Below are 25,264 nucleotides of genomic sequence, written 5' to 3' on the forward strand. Positions count from 1 at the left end.
TCATGCCCACTGATAATGCTTCTCATAGGTACCTTATGGTGTATAACTATGCAAAGACGAGGTTGATTCGATGCGAACATCTATAACAAAAAATTGATTTTGAGGTTAAGGATTAGGTGGGCACCAAAAACTAAGTTGCTCACTATTTGTCATGCCTAGAGGAGGAAGAAATGTTGAAACTGGGGGATAAGCTCAAAATTGATGATATTCTTATAGGTGAGCAAGTGTTGGCAGCCGTACAAGACTTAATCCCTTTGTTTACGTACTTTACCAATTACTTGGAAAATGACCTCATCCCAAAAGATATGTCATTTGAATAGCTCAATTAATTTATGCATGAGGTGAGAAAGTTCCTTTGGCATGAGGCACACTTTTTTTGGGTCTATGCCAATGGTGTAATTCGAAGGTCTATTTTCAAGGTTTAAATGATGAGTACTTTTAAGGGATGTCATTCATCCCAATTGGGGATCATTATGGAGGTACTCGCACTGTGCACAAAATCTTGCAATGTAGTTACTATTGGCCTACTATCTATAAGGATGCATATAATTATGCTAGCTCTTGTGAACAATACCAAAGGCAAATCAATATGTTGTAAAGGAATGAGCTGCCTATGACACCAATTCTTGAGCTTGATTTGTTTGATGGTTTGGGTATCAAATTTATGAAATTATTCGTGAATTTCTCATAGGTTGAAATATATCATAGTGGCTATTGACTATGATTCAAAAAGGGTGGAAGCAATTGCACTTCCAAAAATAAAGGTAAGAGTATTACAACATTCTTTAAGAAGAATATTTTCTCAAGATTTGGTACCGCCGAGCAATCATTAGTGATGGTGGGTCTCGCTTTTTCAATTACCTTTTTAGATCCCTACTTGAGAAATATGGAGTGAACATGGGAAATTTGAGGTCTCTAATCGGGAGATAAAATCAATTTTGGCAAAAACTATAAATGCTAATAAGACTGATTGGTCTAGAACTCTAGATGATATATTATGGACTTATTTGACAACATACAAGACTTCTATTGGTGTATCTCCTAATCAGCTTATGTATGGAAAAACATCTCACTTTTCAGTTGAACTTGAGCATAAGTCAGTGAAAAAGTGAACTTTTATTAGATAGATGATACACACTTACATTTGGAGAAGATAAATGAGATAGATGAGTTCCACCTTCGTTCCTATGAGAGTTTATCCTTATACAAGGAAAATATAAAATTGTACCATGATAGAAAAATTTAATAGAGAGAATTCAAACACGGTGATCTAGTTTTGTTGTGTCATTTAAGACATTGCTTGTTTTATGGTAAGTTGAATTCTAGATGGTCTAGACCATTCACTATGGTGAGGATATTTTCACATGGTGCAATCGAGATAAAGTAAAATGGTGATGTTCCATTCAAGGTGAACGGATAGCTTGTTAAGCACTATATGGGACACATGGAAGAGATTAAGTTACATGGGGATTTAAGACTTAATAAAGTCTAACTAGTCAAAGGAGTTAGGTCATGCCATGATGTTAAATTTTGGTACATCATGGGAGTAAATCATGGACTTGTTAGTGATGTCTGAGTACCCAACATAGCTATGTCATGTCAGGACATTAAATCAAGTGCTACTTGAGAGGCAACCTAAGGTTTTAGTGTTAAATTTGTTTACTTTTGCTCAGAAAATAAAGTATTCAATAATTAATGGCATAAGGAAAACATGGGAAAATTAGCAAATTCCAAGTAAGTCTACTGAAGAGTAGAGTCTATGGGTCAGGACTCAAGTCTATGAATCATAGATTAGACTCATGAGAATCAGAGTGTATTTCACTATCTCAGAATATTACCCAAGACTTCAACCCAGGAGTCATAAACCATACCAATGGATTATAGGTCAGGTCATGCAAATCATAAGCTAAATGAGGTCTCAAAATACTCATGAGCCTGACCCATGAGTCGTTAGTTAGACCTATGACTCATAGGTGACCTTGTAGGCCCAAATGAGTTATTTTTTTTTTAAATTTTGATTTTAAATTCTGGAGTCCCACGCGACCGACCCTAAACTCCAAAATTTGGTTTATTCCCTTAAACAAATCCTTAACCCATTTTAAAAGTAAAAACAAACTGACTTCTATATAAACTCAAACATTACAATGCATATTTATCTCCTTTACCATTCAAAACAAACCCTACTTCATATTTATTAAAATCAAACCAACCACGACCCTATTCCTACATATGAGAGGCTTTTTAGTGCAAAATCAATTTGTACTCTATTCAATTTCTCCTCTGTGCAAAGGTATGTTCACTCTATTCAAACTTGATTACTACATATCCACAGTGAATCCATGTTCATTGATTGAATTTGAGTGCGTGTTTTATGAGTACTTACTTCATCACCCTAAATAAGGCTAAAATCATGAGTAATTATTTCTAAAAATTAAACTAATATAAATTAAATATGTGGAATTGTGATGTTTGATCGAATTTAAATTGAGTAGGTTAAAAATTGTTAGAAATTGAATTTGACATATTGGAGCAAAGGTGTTGATCCTCAGGTTTGAACTCACAAGTCCAACCCACCACTCATGAATTACATTCAAGAGTAGTGGATTGAACTCATGGGAATCAAACATGACATTTGAATCTTAGAAGTTTGGTATAGCTTTAGTGAGTTAGGGTCACAATTAGTGAACTCAATCCATAAGTCGTGGATTAGACTCCTGAGTTGATCCTAAATTTCATGAGCATTGTCAACGAGTAACGAATTGGACCCATGAATGGAGAATAATTGTAAATTAGCTTTAAATATCTACCCATCTATGTATTTTGGTACTAGTGCTCCTCTATACAGGTACCATGTTGCCAAAACAAACATAAAATATGTGTGGCACCAGCAAAATAGCCCGAGCCAAAGACAAATAGTCTAACTCTGAGATTAGTCATCTGAATAAAGTGGAACCATTTAAGAGTACTCGGTGGATGATGCCTAATTGATACCTTTCCAGAAATGGTGTAATACTTAAAATGAAGGTGCAACAAGACTACCATACATCCTCCATCGCAGCTTGCACTTCAGATTTTGCCATAGGTTAGACCTCAAAATAGGCCATAGGACATACTAGCTTTAATTGCACGAGAAAAAAATCTAAATATAGAATGGTCAGAGATCACTGCAACATTTTCCTACTTCTCCCTAGTATAATGAGGGAGAGGAAGCCATTAATTTTGGTGATAATGAGAAGGATACAGTCACTCCCTAGTCTAAGAAGGGGGTGAAATTAGTAGAGTTAAGTAGTGGCGAGAGAGATATAGATGCTTCTTAATCTAAGGAGGGAGAAGAGTCTTTAGATAATGGTGAGGATGCTACTGTATTAGCTTCAGGTGTATAGGTAATACCTCCACTGTACCTGTAACTCCAAACCATAATAGGTGGTTCGTATAGGTTATTGAAGGACATCTATGATTGAGATACTGAGTCGACTGAGTGAGATGGGTTTAGATGGAACATAGTCAAAGAACCCCACAAAGAAAAATTGACTTGGCTAGTATTCTCGATATTAAGGCCACATTTGATAGATACAGGCTTGGATAGATAGGTAAGCCTTTCAAATTATATAGTCCAAAGTTAATCCATGAGTTTTATACTTCATATGACATATAAGTAGACATGATTACACCAATGAGATAGAGAAATTAGGACCAAAATCCATTAGAACATACCTTTCTTAGAGCTACTGGGGTTTATATATCTAAGAAGATGATTTAGAGATTTCTATTTGGGCCCAAACATGAAATGCTTATGACTACAACAGAGTTTAATTATATGATTGGGGATATTAAGAACCAAAAATGGTGAATTCTTAGGAGAAGAGTCAAGATTTGGTATGTTGGGATTCTCATAGATTGCTGAGCATGATGTTGATTCCCCTTGGGTCAAGGGGGGGGGGACAATATTAAGAAGTCTACTCTATACTTCTTAAGGATGTTTTGGTGGTCTATTATTTGAAATTGGTTATTTTTGGTGGGAGATAATTATTCACTTGGATTGGACCAGGTTGTTCTTATGGCTAACATCATAGTTGGATATAATATAAACTTTGCTCAGCACTTTTGAGATGAGATCCACTAGTGAGCCTTTAGAGAGATTACCAATATACCATTATTATGTTTGATTCAACGGTTATTTAATGTAGCAAAAGTTATAGCACTACCAGGTATTGATTATCTAATTGAGGTGACCTAAATAGGTTACATAGGGTTTATTAGAGATAACACCAATATAGTTGTATAAAAAAAGGAACAACCTTATATATCATCTAGAGATGTCTTATTTGAGGGGACCTTAGAGTCTAATGAGAAGGTAGAGAGTCCAACACTGGGTGTTAAGAATGATATGAGTAGTTGGCAGGTAAAGCATTCAGCTTTTGCAGGCTGTGAAGGGGCCTCGGTATTTCATTTCTGCCTTCTAATCTATAGTGCCCACTACTTTTCTAATTTAAGTATGGTTATGGTATGTCATGAGTTTTTATAGAATTTAGTGGATAGGCATATAAATATAGGTAAGCTCTAGTCCCACACAAATACCCAGTTAGCCAAGTTGTTGACTCAAATTAGGCAGTGGGTGTGTACTACTATTGAGACATCTGAGGCATGGGTTGATAATCACATGATAATTGTGATGGAGTGGTTTACTAGAGAGATGCATGGTAGGATCAACAACTTTGAGATCCAGATTGATGAGAGATTTTGTGAGGTTTAGATTCCTGATTTATCAACTGTGAGAGAAAAGGTGACCTCCTTAAGGTCCATGGTTTATGCACTATCCGAGAGCCATACTTTTATTATCCACCCAGTTATAACAACCATATCATAGACACTACCCACACCACTACCCTAGGTAATTAATTTGTTTAATAATGTTGATAAGTCCCCGGCTACTAAGAAAAAGCGGGCATAAGAGCCCGTTAAGCAGAGTGGTATTTCTGAAGAGTTTGAGTGGGATTTGAAGAGGGAATAAAAAAAGTCACTTATGTAGTTTCATATTGACTAGAGTGGGTATAAATAGTAAGATTTGGAAAACTCTTCTAGTTAGTAACCACCACCTCCTAACACTGAGCATGATGTACCTTCTTGTACCTCAGCTGGGGGCAAGTCGACATCCAGCACCTAGAGCATTCAAAGTATGTATCCACACCCATGTTTTACTTTTTATAATAGTTATGCATTGAGGCCAGTGCAATAACTTTTAGTAGGGGTGAGGTGTACCACTACTCAAGATTTTTCTTGTCGTGTCTCTTTTCCCTAGATCGTTCTATGTTAGTAGAGATGACATGCTTAGGATATTATTTTTTCATTGTGTTTTTGTTATGCTTGTGCTATGTTTGTTATGTTTGATTACGGTAAAAATAAGGAACCCTAGTTCAGTAAGTCAAATATTTTTTTCTTTTATGATGAATAAACAATGACCCTCCTATTTTTGTTAAAAATTGTGTAGTGTGAAGATATGAATTTATGACCATTGTTGGATCTTGTTATGACATTAGTATTAGGGAAATAATAATTGAAGCTTAGCATTGCATGAATCAGACAGGTAGTAGTTGATGATATAACCCTATACTATGTGAGTGTAGGGTGCTTACTTAGTTCACTTTTTATGTGTGATCAAGAACTTGCCTGGTTAGTTTTGCCTAGGTTATAGGATAGTTGGTTGGGACAAGATCATAAACCATTCTTGAAAAAGTATACTTTTGGCCTAAACGATCGAACAAATGAAAATAAATATCCTTTGATCCCAAATTTGAGCCTAAAGTGACTTCTATTAACTCATTCAACTTCCTAGTTTTAATTGTAATGTACTTATTTTTGCCTTGGTCCCTCCTTGGACATTATGTATCTTAATAAAATTGCCTAAGTTGAGGATGACTATCATAGGGGTACATAGTTAGATATGGGTATGAAGAAAAAGTTGAGAAAACAAAAAGATAGGGTTGGGTGTGGTAGAAAAATAAAAAATAGAGTAAAAAAAGAAACAACATAATAGAAAGAAAAGAAATAAATAGAAAAATCTTAAGCAAAACCACACCCAATTGGAAAATAATGGAGAATAAAATAAGCATCATTAAAAACTGGAGCCAAAACCATAAATGTAGTGTCAAGAAGTGTTGAGTAACTATTACCCATATGCTACATACCTCCCCCAAGCTTACATTACAAGACGAGAATAGTCCTATAGTGATCCTAGTCTAATTATCTAAAAAACTAAGGCATAGAAAATAAGAGCAAGCCTATGGTATTTCATGTACATTTCTTGAACTTCTTTTTTAGCGTGAGTGCATTGATGTAGTCCCTACATTGATTTTCATTATTATGCTATGAAAGTATAAGACTTTTTTTTGTTGTAAAGGTAATGGGTTGTATTGTTAGCTGCTTTTTTTTGTACAGATAATGTTATTTGCATACATTTTTGGTTGTTTGTTAGTAATATGATTCCATTAGTTGATCCCCTTTGTGTCATGATATTGTGCTACATATATACACATAATGGTTTTAAAAGTTGTGTATATGAGGGGGTTGAAATTTTGTATTGAATTAAATGAATTAACTATTGTAGGTACCTTAGGTTTCTCTTAGTTAAGCATCGTGAATGTTTTTTGTGTTTTATTTTACTGAGGACATGTCAAAATTCTTAGTTGAAGGTATTGATTTACCATTGTTTCATAGAACTTTCAGTGTTTAAAACAATGAAGTTATGCAAGAACTTAGGTATTTTTGTTAGGTATGATGTATTTTTGTGTTGATTGTGTAGAAAAATATGTTTTGGAGAAGAAGCTAAGAAAAAGGATGGAAATAGGCTATGTGCAGACAAATTGATAACTCACAATTATAGTCCATAACTCAAGAGTTGACCCATGACTCGAGAGTGGAACTTATGAGTTGAGTTCTACATCGGAAGGCAAAGTCAAATTATTATGAGTAGATCCAATACTTGTGACTCATATCCAAATCTAGTGGGTGGCACCATGATTCATGTACTGAAGACTGAACTTGAGCCTGATTTCAACAATTAAGAGCCATGAATCATGGATTTGATCCACAACTCCACCCTCGAGTCGTAAAAGGCTACCTACCTAGTTTTCCTACATAGTTTAGGATAAGTTTCATTTTTGTATATATAAATGAACCTATTGGGTTTTATTATTAGTTACATACGTTTACATTATTTTGAGGTTCTTAAACACATTATTAATCTTTGAACGATAGATATTGGTTATTCGAGCTTTTAATTAATTTGAGATTTTTGTTTTACATCTTATTCTTGTAAGTGGACAATTTTGTTTTAATCTATGAATTGTTCTTGCATGATTATGATCATGAGTAGCTAAACCCCATTACTAGGGAGTGTAAAGTTATTCTAGACTTGTATGCTTGCAAGTACTGGTATTTTCTTTGATTTAATTTCTTTCTTGATGATTGCATATTAGTTTTCTTTTAATTGATAACTTTCTTGATGGTTGCAAATATTAGGAACTTGCCTATATTGAAAATTTGTTTGAGAGGGAGAGGGGTAGAGATAGGGAAAAGAAAATAATAATAGAAATTTAAAGCTATCAACCTTTATTGAATTAACTTTAACCTTAATGGGAATAGTTAATATGAGATCACACAATAAGGGCTAGAATGCAACACTCTGAGTTTGAGGATACATGAGTAAAATTCACGTAACCAAGGTTGAGTGACTATTAAGTGATATATATTTCTTGTTAGATTTAGAATGCAAGGCATTGGGGTAGAGTGTTAAGAACAAACAATCTATGGAGTTATAATGTCATAGGGAACACAATCTTAGTGTTCATCTCATATTAATCACATTTAAATCAACAAATAATTATTAATATGACTATTCACTTTTAACCCCCGCTTTTATTTACTTATTTCCTAATTCATTGATAAACTCTAAAATTTTTTTTGGCCTATTTCTCATATGATCAACCCCAACCTTGTTGGATTCTACATTTGATTTAGATACTGCTTTATACTTTTGAGAGGTGTAATTTGGGCGACATCATCCATATTGATGATATCGACTTTGTGGTATGACGAGTGGTTCTTACTTGATTAATTGAGAAGATCCTTATAGTATGACGAATTTGGTACTGCCAACTTTGATTATGTTTGAAAGATTCAAGTAGGATAAGGGAAGATTTTTAGGCATTTATCCCTTGTGTACCAATTACTTGGTTAGTGATGCTCTTTGTTGCAAGATGGGAATCGATGGTATTGAGACCCTTCTCAGCTAGGTTTGAAGGATTTCAGATTATGAAGGATTCTTTCTTTGGTTCTAAAAGAGTTTTGAATGGAACGAAAATTTACTTGTAGCAAATGTTACTTCTATAGATATGTGCCCAAATGGGATATTTTTGTTCATAAGTTTTGATTTGGAGGAAGTGTCTCTATTTCATAGTTCTTGTGTTGAAGAAATATTAATAGGAAAATTAAGTCAAGGAAATATTAAGGAAATTGTCCATAAGGATGTTTGATATATTCAGAGTTTAGCAATGGGTTTGAATTAGAAATTTAAAGTGCTAAACATGTGGTTCATCAGGAGTTTATGCATAGTTAGTGGTGATTATTCAACGTTTAATCCTTGATTTAGGCATTCGTAAGTGAGATATAATTATTGGTGCACTCTCTCTATGAGCTTATTTTTTTCTATTACGACAGGTTTTTTAGGTGTGCGGTACATAAAAGACTCCTTGTTCTACTAGGTTAATGAGGAATTTAGGACGTTTGATGGCTTTTGTATAATGGGGAATGAAATTGTTATTCTGATGAATAGATTGAGTTTTAAGTATCATTTAGAGCTTTCATGCCTATGGGTTACAGAGTGTTATGGTGATTCTCAATTACCTCATAAGGTTAAGTTGTAGGTTTTAACTATTGGGTGGTAATCTAGTGCGTTGAGTGTGTCTTTTGAAGTTTTGTGTATCTTTCATACCAATTTCTGGACTAGGGCAGCAACATGGTTTTGTTAATAGTCATTGCATTGACCTTAAGTAGGCCGATTTTGTTTTGGTGTATAGTGATATGATTTGTGGGTTTCTTGGCTTTGGGTGGGTCTGATGATAATTTTTGGTCTTATGGTGGTAACTAGTGTCATGTGGTGTCTTGGTCAGGTTTAGTTTAGTCGGGTATATATATGCCTTCTAATTTGTTTGATTCAGTTTTACGTATATAGGAAGTTCGGAGATATACAAATTTGGCTTTATTTAGAATTTGGCCTTAGATGCTACTTTTGTCACCTGATAAGTCCTTATGCGATATATTTCTGGTTTTATGGTAAGAATGGTAGTTCTATGGTGTGACTATGCATTGGAGTGCTTTCTTGATGTCTTTTGAGGATATTTTCTATCCAATACTTATTTTTACCATTTTCTTAGTTTTAAGTTTAAGGATAAATATGAATTTTAATGGTAGATACTGTAATGACCCTGTAACACCGTAGGTTTTTGGTCTTTGGAAAATTTTGAAATTCTATCCTCACTGTCTTGACTACAACTCATCCTATGAGTCATATGGGGTATTGACGGGTTATGTGACCCTAGTTGTAAGGTGTCCAGTGAATGGTGTTGGAGTTGTTTTCTAGAGTACGACTTGAGGATACGAGTCGTACAGAGTCTTAATGGGTCCTAGGGACCCAATCGTAACCTAATTAGTAATTATGGGGAAAAGTTTTTCTATGGGTATGAGTGGCTCACTAAGATTCATGAGGACTCATTACGAGTCATTTGGGGTAAATCACAGGATGTCCAGTGATTACCCCATTGGATTCTATGTTGACTAGACCTTATGAGTCATAGGGTCTCATTATAAGTCATCTTAGTTGAGTTGTACGTTCAACTGTATGTCTAGGAACTATATTGGCTATGACTCATGGTGACGAGTCATAATAAGTCTATACTAGTTGTATTGTGACCAATAGACACCGACGACTAAATTTCAGCTTTTAATTCAAGGGCACTCTGGACAATTCCCCTCTCAACCAATTAAAACCCCAAATTCATAAAGCACTAAAAGGGGTTATTTTTTATTCTTATCTTACTCAAACACTTCCAAAGCTCTCTCAAGTCCCTCAAGAAGCCATACTTAGTGTTTCCAAGAATTAGGTCATCCAAGGGCCAACGGGTTGGATTTCTTTTGTGAAACTTAGTTTTTTAGGCATGTTACTCTTTCCCTATTGTTAATTTTTCTAAGAGGATATGTTTTAAAGTGTTGTTCATGAGATATTTATCTTTGTTTTGAATCTAGGGTTGAGGGTTTTGAATTCTCGTTGTTGAACAATGTTTTCCTATGTTCACATGATTATCCATGATTTAATTAACATTTTGACCTTGTGGATGCATAAGTATGGTGAAGAACTAGGGAATTCTGATTTTCCCAAACTTGTGACTTTTGAAGTGGTTATGATCTCAACCACATATTGTGAAATTGGTTTTGAATATGAAAAGTACGCGTATTGAGCTACTCTTGAAGTTTTTCATAATATGAAAAGCTAATGAGGCATAATGGTTTAGAATTGAACCTTGTGGATTTTGTGTTACAAAAGCTATTGCATAATTGAACAAAAGGGGTTGTGAATTCCCCTAAGTAATGTAATTATTTTGGCAGGTTGTTGTTACCTTGCAAGTATAGTTCGAATGACGATACCAACAATGCATGCCTTAATGTGAAATATAGTTTAATGAATGGAAATAAGTGATAAATGTTTTAAATTAGGCTTAAAAGAGGGTTGTGTAGCTGAGTCATGAAAGTGGATGTCCAAGTGACTGATACTAGAAACTGCGATTGCTAACGTAGGTGTCGAAATGACTAGGGAGATTTGAGTCCCTCTTATTATTATTATTATCATTTGATTGGGAGGTTTGAGTCCCCCATATTATATTACATGATTTGGTGCCCGTTTCACCTTGATATGCAGGGAGGTTTTAGTCCCCCATAGTGTATGTGTATACCCTTTGGTTCATGCACATGGACTGAGGCCCTACCAGCTAAGGAAGAGCTGGGCCCAATATCCTATGGGTGCCTTGTATGTTATGATGGTTAAGCTACACATTCTAGGCAAAATTCTTAAACTGCATGTTAAGCCTTGTTCCCTATCCCGACATGTGATATACATACATATATATATATATATATATATGCATTTGATTATGTGTAACGGATTTAAATGATTTAACACTATTGATCTTGGCTTTATGTTATCCTTATTTTTGAGTTCCATGCTAGTGTTTACCCCACTAACTATCTCTGGAGACTTTATTGACATGAATGGACCTGAGTCCTTATTAAAATAGGCATTCTAAGTTTAACCAGGACCAGGGACCATCCCCGATACCCAACCCAACCACCTAAATGTGTACGTTGAGTCGGAAGGATTCCAAATGTATAACAGGATTAAGTGTAAGCATAATCTAAGACTCTAGGATAGGTCTATACTCCTGATGAACCTAAATGGGTACAACCATCCATTACCAACCAGTCCAACCAGGACTGGGGACCACCCCCGATACCCAACCCAACCACCCAAATGTGTACCCTGAGTCAAATGGATTCCAAACGCATAACAAGATAAAGTGTAAGAAACATAACCAAACTAAGTTATTTTCCATAACATAACATAAAGGGATGGAACAATCATAAATTCAGCCCAACAGTATCATCCCTAATACTAATGCCAATACTGGTTTTGAGGAGGGTTTGTAATATTGCATATAAATTATAGTTTCCTTCTAGTTTAAGCTCTGTTCATCCAGTATTTCATGTCTCTACGTAAATAAATGTATAGGTGATCCTTCATCAGTTATTCCCTTGGAAGGATTAGGTATCTAGATTCCTTATCTTACAAAGAGATCTCGATAGAAATCTTGGATCGGTATGTTCGTCAGTTATGGACCAAGGATGCAGCTTCGGTTAAGGTTCTATAGTTGAACCACAATGTATAAGAAGCTACTTGGGAAGTGAAAGAGGACATAAAGTCTAATTATTTGCATTTATTTTCTACACCAGATATTCGTGAGAAAAGTATGTGTTCTAGGTCACATCTTTGTTTTCTAACATGGTTAAAGAAAGGTTGATTTCCTTGCTTCTTTGTTTTCTTACATAGTTAAAGGTTGGAATGGTTATTTTGGGGTGTAACTCGTGCTTGTACTACCTTATCCATCATTTAGGGATGAATAATCCTTGCGGGGGAGACTAAAACACCCTGGGTTTTGGTCCTTAGAAATTTCACGAGTTTTAAGCATTATAAAAATTATGACTCACTATACTAGTCTATGTTAAGGGTACAGGTCTAGTGACCAAGTTATATGTTGTCTATTGTTGGGTGGTTGAGTTCTTAAAATAGGTATAACTTAGGTGAGTATAAGTCATATAGTGGGTGACACATCATATGTTTGGGTTATCCTTCACTTAATCTGAAGCTTAGTAACTTCACTTGGATCTGAGTATATTGCTCACCATAATTCGTGAGATAGGGTACAAGTGGTATGGCCCAACTCGTATGTTGGACAGTGTCAACCCATTTTGATTTTGCCTAGATATGGGTTAAGGGTAAATTCGTATGCATGGCTATAATTGGGATTTGTTTTTTATATGTTGGTTATTATTGGGGGTCCAAGGGGGGACTAGGGTATGAGTGGTGGGTACTACTCGTACGATAGGGTACGGGTGGTATGGTAGAGTCGTACCCTCCTACGGGAATTTTATGCATATTAAGTTAGGGGTTAATCTAGACATTTTCCCTCTTAACATCTTAAGTCCGCATGACTTATAACCCTTTTGATGCATTGTTTAACCTATTTTCAAATCACTCAAACTTTTTTTAAACACCCTCAAATTCTCTCTATGGATTTTGGGTTAGGGAAGGCTAGGGTTTCATCAATAGGAGCAAATTAGGGCTTACAAGGGTGATTTCTCTCCATTATCTTCTTAATCTAAGTCATGTTACTTCACCCACATTGTTAGTTCCAACTAATGGCATATTTTATAACTTGTTTTCATGGAACAGATGTTGTATGGTATTGGGTTTTCGGATATACATTGGGGGGTTCTTGTTAGAAAGGTTGGTTATAGTTTTCCCATGTCTTTTACTTATATTTTTTATATTATTATGGTGGTTTGAATATCTGGTTGCATGGGAATGGGTAATTGGTACTTGGTTTTGGGTTTGGAAATACTATACTCCCAACAAGTTTGATAAAATACCTATGAGAATTTTTTGGTTAAATTGTTGGACTTTCATTGAACTATAGCATGGTATAATTTGGTAACGGAACCCTAAATAGGATAAATGGTTTAAATAGTTTTGAATGGTTAAATGTAAGGTTTTGGTGGTTATAGTTGGTTAAATTAAAAGCTTTGTGGGGTATAATAGAATCCCTCAAGCAAACTCAATAATGATCACTTGTGGGGTATATAAGATTCCCCTAAGTAAACTTAATAATGTAATCTATGGGTACATAGGAATCCCTTATCTTTAAAAGGTCGGCTAAAGACTTTGCTTGAAAGCTATAGTCGGTATAATGATACCACTACTTATTGTCTTGGTTAATAATAAATGGAATTGGTGGTTTATTTGTGTACTAATGGTTTTAATTAGGCAATAATGGAGAGGTGTGATAGCTAACCCTGAAGGTGTGAGTCCAATGGACGGACATCAGAAACTCATGTTTGTTAACATGTGGATTAGGCATGACAACCACACATGGTACTTATGGGGTACATGAGAATCCCCTAAGTACACTTGTACATATATATCTTGGAAAGCGAAGGGTACTCAAGAATCCCATACTCCTATGGTATATCCAATTCGTGCAGCTACACACATTGGAGCCCATTTAGGGGGTAACACTCGACCCATATATCCCATTGGTGGTTTTAGGATGGTTAAGCTATACATACCAAGGTAAATAATTTTAAAGGCATGCTAAACTCGGTCCCTTTTCCCAGTATGGTTATATATAAATATATATGGTTGTAAATGCATATGATTTGTTTACTTGGTTTTAAAGGTTGGCATTATTCTATCCTTATCCTGAGTGTATGGTAGCATTCACTCGCTAACCTGTCTTTGAGCGGCTGTATCCCCATGCGATGCAGGAATCGGACATTCTACCCCTTCTACTTAGTGACCGAATTAGGGATCAGCTCAGTTGGATTAAAATAGTGAGCTTCTATATTCCGAAAGGCTCTATTTCATGCCATGGATGTTTTTACATACTTTGGTTATTTCATAAATTTTGGTTTTGGCTATGGTTGGGGGCTTGTCCCAATCAGATATTGTCTTACTTTCGGTTAGAGGCTTTGTAGAACTACCTTTCATATTTTGGAAGGCTCTATTTCATGTCATGGATGTTTCTACATACTGCAGTTATTTCATAGACTTTGTTTTTGGCTATGGTTGGGGGCATGTCCTAATCAAATATTTTCTTACTTTTTGTTAGAGGCTTTGTGGAACTACTATGGGTTGGTATGGGCAATATCGGTAGTGGTGTCAGCCTTAGTATTGGAATTGGTGTTGGGATTGATATCTTTTGACAGTATTCATGGTTGTTCTATCTTATTATGTTTTATATTATATATATTTATTTTTGAACTCATTTAGTATGGGATGTATGTATTGGTTTAAGGTTTTGTTTTGGTTTTGGTTTTGGTTTTGGTTATTGGTTTGACTTATTTGGGTTGGTCATGGTCATAGACCTATACCAGAGTCTGGAATAGTAATAAATAATATTTTGTTATACATTCAGAATTCATCAAACTCTGGGTATATGTATTTGGAGGTTGGGTTGGGTAACAGGGTGTCCCCAGTCCTGGTTGGACATGGGATGCCTATTATGACAAGGCCTTAGTTTTGGTCGTGTCAATACTCTACCTCAAGAGACCCCACTTTATTAAGAATTTTAGTGGATATCAATGTTCTCTCTCTAAAATGACCTCTACCCTTACCATATGTTAATGAGCGGTGAATTTACCGCTCATGGATCACTCGACATTCATGAACATTACCAAGTTTCAAATGAATAAAAGAGACTTATGTATGACTAAATGCACTAATATACATATTTTACAGGCATAGAGGTTATGCTATGGAAAGATGTGGACTTCAGCTAAAAAAGATCAAAGAAACAGAAAGGAAGTGCAGCCAGAATACCAAGAGAAGAAACAAGCTTTAGTTACCGCGATCGTAGCTAGGCAAAACAGACAACAACCACGATCGCGTTGATCTATATGCGGTCGCGGTAGCTATGATTACGGTGAATTTGGTGCTAACATGGTCACGTGGCATTTAGCTCAGGGCAGTTTCATAATTTTCAGTAGTCGACCCTAAATCCTTTAAAATATTAATCTCTTGCCCATTTTGGGCATTCTAGAGATTAACAATACTTTGAAATTGAAATTGAAACCCTAAATTGGGCAAGAATTGTAAAGTTGATTTGGAGACTTTGATTTTGATATCTATGAAGAATGGATTCTTTGATCAACCCATTTGCTATATGTTTCTCTATTTTCTTTATGAGTAGCAAAATCTTTTAGTCTTGGGATTATGTTTAACTAAGGTACAAACTAAGGTACAAATTAGTTGTACGTTGTGATGTATTTGTGTACATTCTAGTTAGATTATAATGGGTTATACTATTTTTTGATTTAATTGGTTAGAATTTGTGGATAAAAACCCCAAATACCCTCATGGGTTTGTGAGTGAAAACTTCATGCTCTTAAAAGCCCAAACCATCCTTGAAAGAGGGGTTTGGGTGAACTATAGGAACGCTCATCATCCTTGAAAGAGGTGTGTGAGAACCAAGGCAATAGTAGGTTTAATCTACTCATTTTCACTATCTTATACTTAAGGGTGATTTTGTGGTTGATTTATTCCTTCGGTATCATCCTAGAAATAGGGATGCCCTAATTGAGGTAGTGGGTGAATATGACTATCACAGTTGTTAGGTACTCAACAGGGTCAACAATTGAAATCCTTGAGGTTTTATTGAGAAATTATCCTCAAGGGCCCTAGACCTAGCCTATCATATTAGAAGTTTACTAGAATGTGCATCAAATCTCTCACACCCACACCTAAGTTTCCCTTAGGTTGACATGATCCCAAGATCCTTCAAATATCGTATTTAAATCAAAGTTTGTTGCTTTGTTTGTGAAATCAAGTTACTAGAGATATACACTCTCCCTTAATTAATAAACCCCCTAAAATTTTCAGTTATGTCATTTACTTTACTAACACTTTGGTTGTTATCTTAGTAGGACTTAATTACCCACACTACTAAAACTCTATCTTTCACTCGTTGTGGATTCGACCTCAATGCGAGTTGGGATATTGACAACAACCGTCCTCTTCCACTTTACATGGCATAGGTGAGCGTTATCAAAATGGCATTATTGTCGGGAAGTGAAATTTATTTTTCATTTGTGCGGTGTTGGTTCTTACTTAGGGTATACCCGTAGTGGTGTGTATTTATTTTTGTTGTTCTTTTTCTTTTTGTTTTAGGTAATTTACGTAGCATACACGGAACCATGAGCGACAATGCTAGTCAAATCGGGTCTTTTGACGACCCTCTTGATGATGAAGGGAAACTCAATGAAGTTGGGAGTTCAAGTGTCATCCGAATCCCATATACTCATGGGAAGGTGTCTTTCTTGTCACAAGCATCATGTTGCATATGTTGCAAATGAAGGAACTTTTGGGGTTGGGGGAGGCAAGCTTATAAGGATCCCAACCTTCATTATAAGAATAGTATAGAGGTGTGTGCACCCTTTGATATCATACATATAACCAAAAAGTCCATCCGGATTCACCTTTTCCTATTTTCTCTAAGGGGAGAAGCGGTATTATGGCTTCGATCTCTTCCGAGCAAGTCTATCACATCATGGGAGGAACTCACCATGACCTTTCTTGACCGGTATTTCCCACCATCCAAAATACTTCAATTGAGGGATGAAATCATCAGCTTTAGGCAATTGAATGGAGAACCTTTGTATGAAGTATTGGCGAAATTCAACAGAAAACTAATGCAATGTCTAAAACACGAGGTCCCAGAGAAGATTCTTCTCAAGATTTTCTACCATGCTCTTGACTTACTCAACAAAACTGTGGTGGATATTGGGGTGAGGGACTCTTTTGTAAAGTTGGATTATCATCCCGCAATGAATTTACTTGAGAAGGTTACTAAGAAAAATCAAGGATGGCATACCTGAGATGCCAAGGTTCCTAAGAGTTATCCCACAACATCCTTGGTTGACAAGGAACAAAGGAAACAAGATAAAAAAAAATAGAGGAGAACATGGCTAAGATGATGACACAACTTTAGCTTTTGACAAAATATGTGCTAGGTGCACTCACAAAAGCAATGAATGTCATGACATTAAATTCCTATAAGGAAGATAAAGAGGGTAAAAATCTTAATGAGGAGATTCAGTACTTGGCAAACTATTTGGGGGGTTCTTGTCCTGATTATTAAAGGAAAGGCAGGAATTAAGGTTAGACAGACCGTGAACATGATCATGATTGGAGAGATAGAGACCGTGACTATAAGCACTATGTACCTCACCATGATCGGGAAAAGAACAAAGCGCCACATTCCACAGACCTCAACAAGTCTGATTGAAGTTGGAATGAACGAACAAGATGATCCATAAAATGAAAGGAGATTTCTCAACTCTCCCAAACCGTTGTGTCTCACTCCGTGATGTTGGGTGTATTTATGAACTTTAGTGTTTCTAACCCAGCTTATTTAGCCTTATTTTAAGAATAATTCATGTGCTTTATTAGTTGATGTTAATATAAATAAGCATCTAAGTGTTCAAGTATGTAATTGCAATGCTTAAAGGTGTTTTCAAACAAATTTGGGTTTAAATTGATCATCTAAAGTCTAGACAAGAAAACTAGTTTTACTAGCTTGAGCTACGTGTTGTTCAAGTTGATTTTGATGGATTCAAGTGGGTGTATTGAGTTTCTAAGGTTATAATTGTTTATTATATTTGTAACAACTTGTTCTTAATGTGCAAAGTTCAATTGTATCAAGTCAATAGTCGAAACAATAAGTTAAGATCAACGAGGGCAGGCCTAGTCTTAGATAGTGTTTCTAGTTCACCGCTCTTGATATTGCGTTGTTTTTAGCTCACATATTTGGTGTTTGATCGTTTATGATGCTTTGTGAGTTGATTAAGGTTATATATTTATTAAATAAAAGCTGGAAACAAAGGGAAAACAATACCATAAGATGTGTGATGGAAGACAAAAGCAAAAGACTAAATGTTGGCGTAGAAGGCAATTTCTAGTGAGCTACGTGAATTGGACGCGTTGTGCCACTCCCTAAAAGTTATAACCCATGACCCGAGCTGCTCTATTTATTGGAATAATCAAGGAATCAAGTGGCTTAGTCCAAAGGAAGCACCCAATGCGACGCGTAGCTTATCTCTCACATGGCTTAAGCCTTCAACTATAAATAGAACACTTTGTAATATATTGTAATTACCTAGGACGATTTGAAGCATTAAGGATGGGACTATATACACTTAAAATAGAGTTATTCTCTCTTTTATTTTTTTCATTTATGGATTTAATCATGTATTCAATTTATTGGATTACAGTTACATCTATTAGTGGCTAAACGCTCCCTTTTCGGGGTTAAGGGCATGAACATGTTTTCTGTCATTGTGAATTGAATTTTTTTTGGTTTCTTATCATATTAATTTTTTTTATACTTTTTTTCACTATTTTAAGGAGTATCTAACCTTATAATACATATATTGTCGACCTTGTGATCTTGGGAGGGGGAATAGGATGATAGAACGTGGGGATTGCTAGAGTAAGGCTCTTATTCTTTTATGAAAAAAGGAATTTGAATTAGCAAATAGTATAGGGATATACCTAGAAGTATTGATTGATTCTTATGTAGGATGATAGATTTAGGCAACTAATTGGATTATTAGATCCCCGCCCAACGATGTAGTTGTAATATCCTAGTTAGGTAGACGATTAGAGGTTATGAGACCGTCATCATGCAATAACTCCTAGGAATCAATAACCAAGTTAAGGAATACAACAAATGTAGATCAATAGAATAGTATGATTATTTGGAGTGCCTTAACCTTGGGCTTTCCTCCATTGATATTCTCAAGTCTTTTCTTTACGTACTGTTTACTTTACATTTAGTCTATCAATTTCAAAAATCTTTTTGTTATGCTTGCACTAAGTAAATCTCAATAGTGAACTAGAATTTGATAGTTGCTTAACACTATTCCTTATGGGATCAATACTTGTCTTGTTAAAGGGACACTATATAACTTAGTGAGACCATTTACACTTGTATGTGCGCTTGGGCGTAATAAGTTTTTAGCACCATTGTCAAGGACTTGTAAATTGACAACTACTTTTGTTTTGGTTTTACTTTTTAGATATTATTCGTTCTTTATTCTTGTTTTTTGGTATTCAATTTGTAGGAAATAGGTTGATAAATAAGTAGGCTGGCATGAGATAGGAAATTAGTCAAACCAAACCCCGAATATGAGCAACTGTACTATTAATTGAGGAGAGAAGCAGAACTTCTCCACCAATTCCTGTAAATTCATGAGGAAAAAGAGATCCCACTCTCATGGCTAAAGATTAACTAACCCAAATGAAAGTTTGTGAAGTGGCAATCCCACTTTTGACAAATTTGACCTCCCTTTTTCATAAACCAACCACGAGAGATAATTTTGAGATAAAACAGAACATGGTGTAGCTTTGATCATTAGTGGACACTTTATGAGGCTTTCACATAAAGATTCACAAGTTCATATGTGAAACTTTCTGGAGATTATTGAAACATTCATCTCGATAGGTGTTTCAACAGAATATATAAGGCTGACACTATTGCTCTTTTCACTATTGGGGGAAGGGAAAAAGTGGTTGAACGCTGAGCCATAAAATTCAATTACAACTTTGGATGACTTAGCCCAAAAATTCCTCATCTTATTATTTCTATTTTGCAAGACTGCAAGATTGAATAGTGAGATTCCGTGCTTCAAACAAAAGCTAAATAAGAATTTATATCATGCTTGGGAGCACTTCAAGGATCTTCTTCAGGATTGTCCACATCATCAGCAGTCTAATGAGGTATTACCTTATACTTTTGTTGAGGCACTCGACCGTAACACCAAAATTTTACTAGATTTAGCAACAGGTGGTAAAGCTTTGAAGTTGACATATGATGATCTTATACCTTTTTGAATTGAATTTCCAAAGGGAATCCAAGTGGTATTCAGCCTTAAGAACCATAAAGAAAGTTCCACGTATATTGGAGGTGGACTAATTTACTGTTATATCCGTCTAGATTTTTGTGCTTTAAAATTAGATAAGCAATATGATGTTGGGGGTTACACATCTTGCAGCCATATTTAATTCAATTTAATAGACTGTAGGTTGGTGTGAGGTTTATGGTAACAGTGGTCATTTAACAACAATGTGTGCTGCAAATCCCGAGTTTGTTATGTTTGTGGGAAATATTAAAAGGTCGAATTATGGGAACGCCTACAATCCAAAGTAGTAGACTTAACCACCAAATACAGCATAGAGCAATCAACAATAGCAGTTTCAGCAGCAGTAAGTTCATAATAATCAAGCCATAACTCAGACTAGCAATGTCGAAGAGATGTTTAAGCAAATCATGGCTACTAAAGAACAATTGGCAGTAGATATAATGAACTGGAAAGTAGTTACAAGGAGCTTAGAGTTGTAAATTGGTCAGTTTGCAAAAGAAAAAAATACCAGGCCTTAAGGTGATTGTCCAAGTTATATTGAAAATCCTAAACAAGTAATGGAAATCACTTTGAGGAGTGGTAAATATGTTAATGAAGGAACTCCAAAGAAAACCAAGGAGATAGATGCAGAGTTTATTCCACCACTAGTATCGACCAAGTTTCTAAAAAATTGAGGATGTTTGAGTACTCGAAAATAAAAGTTGCTGAAGAGGTGAAGAAGATTCCACCACTATATTTCCTATAGAAGTATATAAAGGCAGAAGAGGATGCATGCTTCAAGAAGTTCTTTTACACGTTCAGAGAGCTGCACATTAACTTACCTCTTTTAGATATTTTGTAGGGAATGACCAAGTAGCTAAGTACTTGAACAATGTAGTCTCTAACAAAATTAAGCTGCAGGATATAGAGGCAGTATCACTAATTGATAAGTGATGCTCTGTAGTGATGCCGAAGATGCGAAAGAAGCTCAAGGACCCTTGGAGGTTCACTCTTCCTATTCAAATTAGCAATAATGAGATTTTGTACACACTTAGTCACTTAGGGGAAAGCACCAATTTAATGCCCCTCTCTTTGTTCAACACGTTGGTCTTGGGTAAGCTGAGACCGAGCTCTGTGTTACTTCAACTGGAAAACAAGACCATAGCACATCCTGAAGGAGTTATAGAGGATGTTATTATTAAGGTTGGTAAGTTTATTATTCTTGCTGACTTTATTATTTTAGATTTTTGTGTAGATAAAAGAGTACCAGTTATCTTGGGATGTCTATTTTTAGTAATGAGAGGATCTTTAATAGATGTAAGATATGGAATGCTCATAATAAGGTTGGATGATAAAGTGGTTGTTTTTAAGGTGTACAAAAAACTCAACACAATATCTTACATCAAAGATTTATGCATGATTATTATGATCAAAGTGGATAATTATAAGGTGGTGGAGTCTGTTCCACCAAAAACCTCTTCGGACATTCTCATTGAGCAGCCTAAGCCACAACCACCCAAGCCCAAAATGATGCAGATTGATAAGCCTGAAAATCCTATTGTTGAGAAAGATGATGACCTTGACAGTTCACACTCAATAGGTCAGAAATATCTAAGAAAATGGCATTCTAGTGTGAGAAAGAGGATGAAGAAAAATGGTTGAGGCATAGATTGGGTCATGTCGAGATACTAAATTAGGCTCTTTTGAGAGGCAACCCGAGTTAGGTTAAGGTATGCTTTATTTTAAGTATTCTAGTTTTTACTTCACTAGTGTTTGTTTTTTGTTGAGTCAGAGGTTGATAGGAAGTCTGAGTACTAGAAAGACTTAGCAAAGGAGCATGGTGAAGACTACGTGTGGGGCCTCCTGACCCCTTTAATAGATGAAGATGCTACTAGCTAGACCTAGAGGCCTCAAGAAGCATTCTTAACTCTACTTTCAAAGTATACTTTGGGGATAAAGTAGATTCTTAAGTGTGGGGCAGGGAAATTCTTATTTTTAGGAGTATTTTAAAATTTTTATGTTAGGAATAAATAAGATATTCTTGCTGGTTCTATATTTGATTGCATGATGCAAGTGTTTTATTTGTAAAAGCATGTTGATTTTGTGAATTATTTCTTGTGAGACTCCTAGGCTCATAATTATTACTATTGTGCTTGTTGTCTTAATATTGAAATCATATGATTGCTTATTTGAGAGTCTATGATGATCCTGCTTGTGTTAAGCATTTGCCATATGTGATATGAGACTTTAGTATATTCCTTATTGGATGTCATATCTAGAACTTGCCTGGTTTGAGTGCAAATCAAAATAAAGAGTGTGGGAGATGATATAAGTATTTCCTTGATATCTTTTTTCAAACATTTCCTTGATATCCCTTTTTCATACCTTCATTTTACCTACCCTTGAGCATGATCTTAGTTAAACCCCAATTGAGCTTTTAGATTTTCCTTTGACAGCCTCATATGTAGCCTAATCCCCTCTATTGATAAACCTTAATTGATCAAAAGCTCCTAATCTCTCTAGTTTAAATATAAATATTAAGTTAAGGTATTGGAAATTCAAGAAAAAAAAGGTGAAATTGAAGCCCTTAAGTAATAGCTATTGGTGTTTTAAAAAATCATTATATGCTATGGTTGGGAGTTGAGTAATAAAGAGAATAAAAATTTGTTCAAGTTGAATAAGTTGTACATAGAGTACTCCCACCATAGTATATGTGAACAAGCATAATGAGATATGGCCAAAAAAAGAAGTGGGTTAAAAAAAGTGGTGTAAGTAGGTTTTGAAAGATTGGTCTTAATTGAAAAATGTGATGTATTGAAGCGCTTAGGGAAGATAGTCATTATTCCTGGCCAAAATAGTTCCTACTTGTCCCTTAGCCTACATTACAACAATTAAAGGCCTATTTGATCCTAAGCTTTATAATTCTGATATTAGTGTAGCACTACACTAAGGGAAAGTCCATTGTTCATTATGTGTAACTTATGAATTCCTTCTGAGAGTGAGCGTAACTTAATTCTTGTACCCATTGTGTTACAAATTGAATTTATATGAGTAACTATGGGTAACCTCTTGTTGTGACGGAACATGTCTGATAAATATCGGTGATTTTTATGATGTCCTTTATTGAGCAATACGTATGAGTTTTCCAATTTGGTGAGTCAATTCTTGAGGCTAGGGTATTTTTAAGTAGTGTTCTTGAACTGTCAATTGTGTACATAACATACTTAGTGTAGAAACTTGCGTTCTATGTAGTCATTGTAGTACTATATTGAGCTTCTTCTTGTAGTAGAATTATAGTCTCCTTATCCTAAGATGCTTATAGTAAAGTGTTGTTCGAGGATGAATAAGGATTTAAGTGTGGGGTGGGGATGTTGGGCATATTATGCACTTTAGTGTTGCTATCGTAGCTTATTTAGACTTATTTTGAGGACAATTCATGTGATTTATGTGTTTATGTTGATATAAATAAGCATGTAAGTGTTCAAGTATGGCATTACAATGTTCAAAGGTGTTTTCAAACCAGTTTGGGTTTGAATTGATCATCTAGAGTCTAGAGGAGAAAACTAATTTTACTAGCTTGAGCTAGGTGTTGTTCTAGTTGATTTCAGTGGATTCTAATGGGTGTATTGAGTTCTTAAGGTTATCATTATTTCATAATATTTGGAACAACTTGTTTGTAAGTTTCAAAGTTCAATTGGATCATGTCAATAGTCGAAATAATAAGTTAAAGATCAACGTGGACAAGCCTAGTCTTAGCTTGTGTTTCTAGTTCACCGCTCTTGATATTATGTTGTTTAGAGCTCTAATATTTGGTTTTAATCATATAGTATGTTTGGTGAGTTTATTATGATTATATATTGATGAAATACAAGCTGTAAACCAAATGAAAACAATACCATAAGATGTGATATGGAAGACAAAAGCAAAAGACTAAGTGTTAGCGTAGAATGCCATTTCCAGTGAGCCTATGTGAATTGGCTGCATCACACCACTCACAAAATGTATAACCAATACATCGATCTTATCTATTGACTATAATAATCAAGGCATTTTATGGCTTAGTCCATGGGAATCACACAATGCGATGTGTAGCTTATCTCACACACGACTTAAGTCCTAAACTATAAGTAGAACACTTTGTAACATATTGTAATTACCTGGGACGACTTCGAGCATTAAGGAGGGGCTACTATAAACTTCAAATAGGATTTTTCTTTTATTTATTTATTTCATTCATATATTTAATCATGTATTCAAATAATTGGATTATGGTTATGGATATTAGTGGCTAAACGCCCTTTTTCGGGGTTAAGTCCAAGAACATGTTTGCTATCATTTTGAATTGAATTTGTTTGGATTTCTTACCATATTTGGTTGTTTTTTCATCCTTTTTCTAACTTTTTAATTGAGTAGCTAACCTTAGAATATATATACATATTGTCAACCTTTTGATCTTGGGAGGGGGAAAAGGAAGATAGAACGTGGGATGAATAGAGTAAGGTTCTTAGTCTTTTATGAAATAAGGAATTTGAATTAACATCAAGGATATGGATATACCTAAAATCCTTGGTTGATTCACATGAAGGATGATATCTTTAGGAACTTAATTGGATTATTACATCCTCACTCAAAGATGTAGTTGTAACAACCACGGTAGGTAGACGATTAGAGGTCGGGAAACCTTAATCATATGATAAACCCTACGAATCAATAGCCAAGATAAGTAATCCAATGAATTTAGTTCAATAGCATATAATTATTAGGAGTGCCTTGACCCTATTGTTTCCTCCCTTGTTGTTTCAAGTTTTTACTTTACAGTCTGTTTACTTTAATTGTAGTTTATGAATTTCAAAACTCCTTTGGTTTCACTTGCGCTATGTTAATCTTAATAGTGAACTAGAATTTGATAGTTTATTAACACTAGTCCCTGTGGGATCGATACTTTGCTTATGAAGGTTCCACTATATTACTTGGTGAGACCACT

The 25,264-nt window shown here is 35.2% G+C and overlaps 1 non-coding gene across 1 annotated transcript; it reads right to left on the reverse strand.

The window, feature by feature from the left end:
* Positions 1-20,041: 20,041 nt before the first annotated feature.
* On the reverse strand, positions 20,042-20,148 carry LOC124889885. The gene has a single exon (XR_007048798.1). It is a non-coding gene; the product is annotated as a small nucleolar RNA R71 (small nucleolar RNA).
* Between the last annotated feature and the right edge of the window lie 5,116 nt (positions 20,149-25,264).

Source organism: Capsicum annuum, chromosome 12 (genome assembly GCF_002878395.1).
Source record: "Capsicum annuum cultivar UCD-10X-F1 chromosome 12, UCD10Xv1.1, whole genome shotgun sequence".
Classification (NCBI taxonomy): Eukaryota; Viridiplantae; Streptophyta; class Magnoliopsida; order Solanales; family Solanaceae; genus Capsicum; species Capsicum annuum.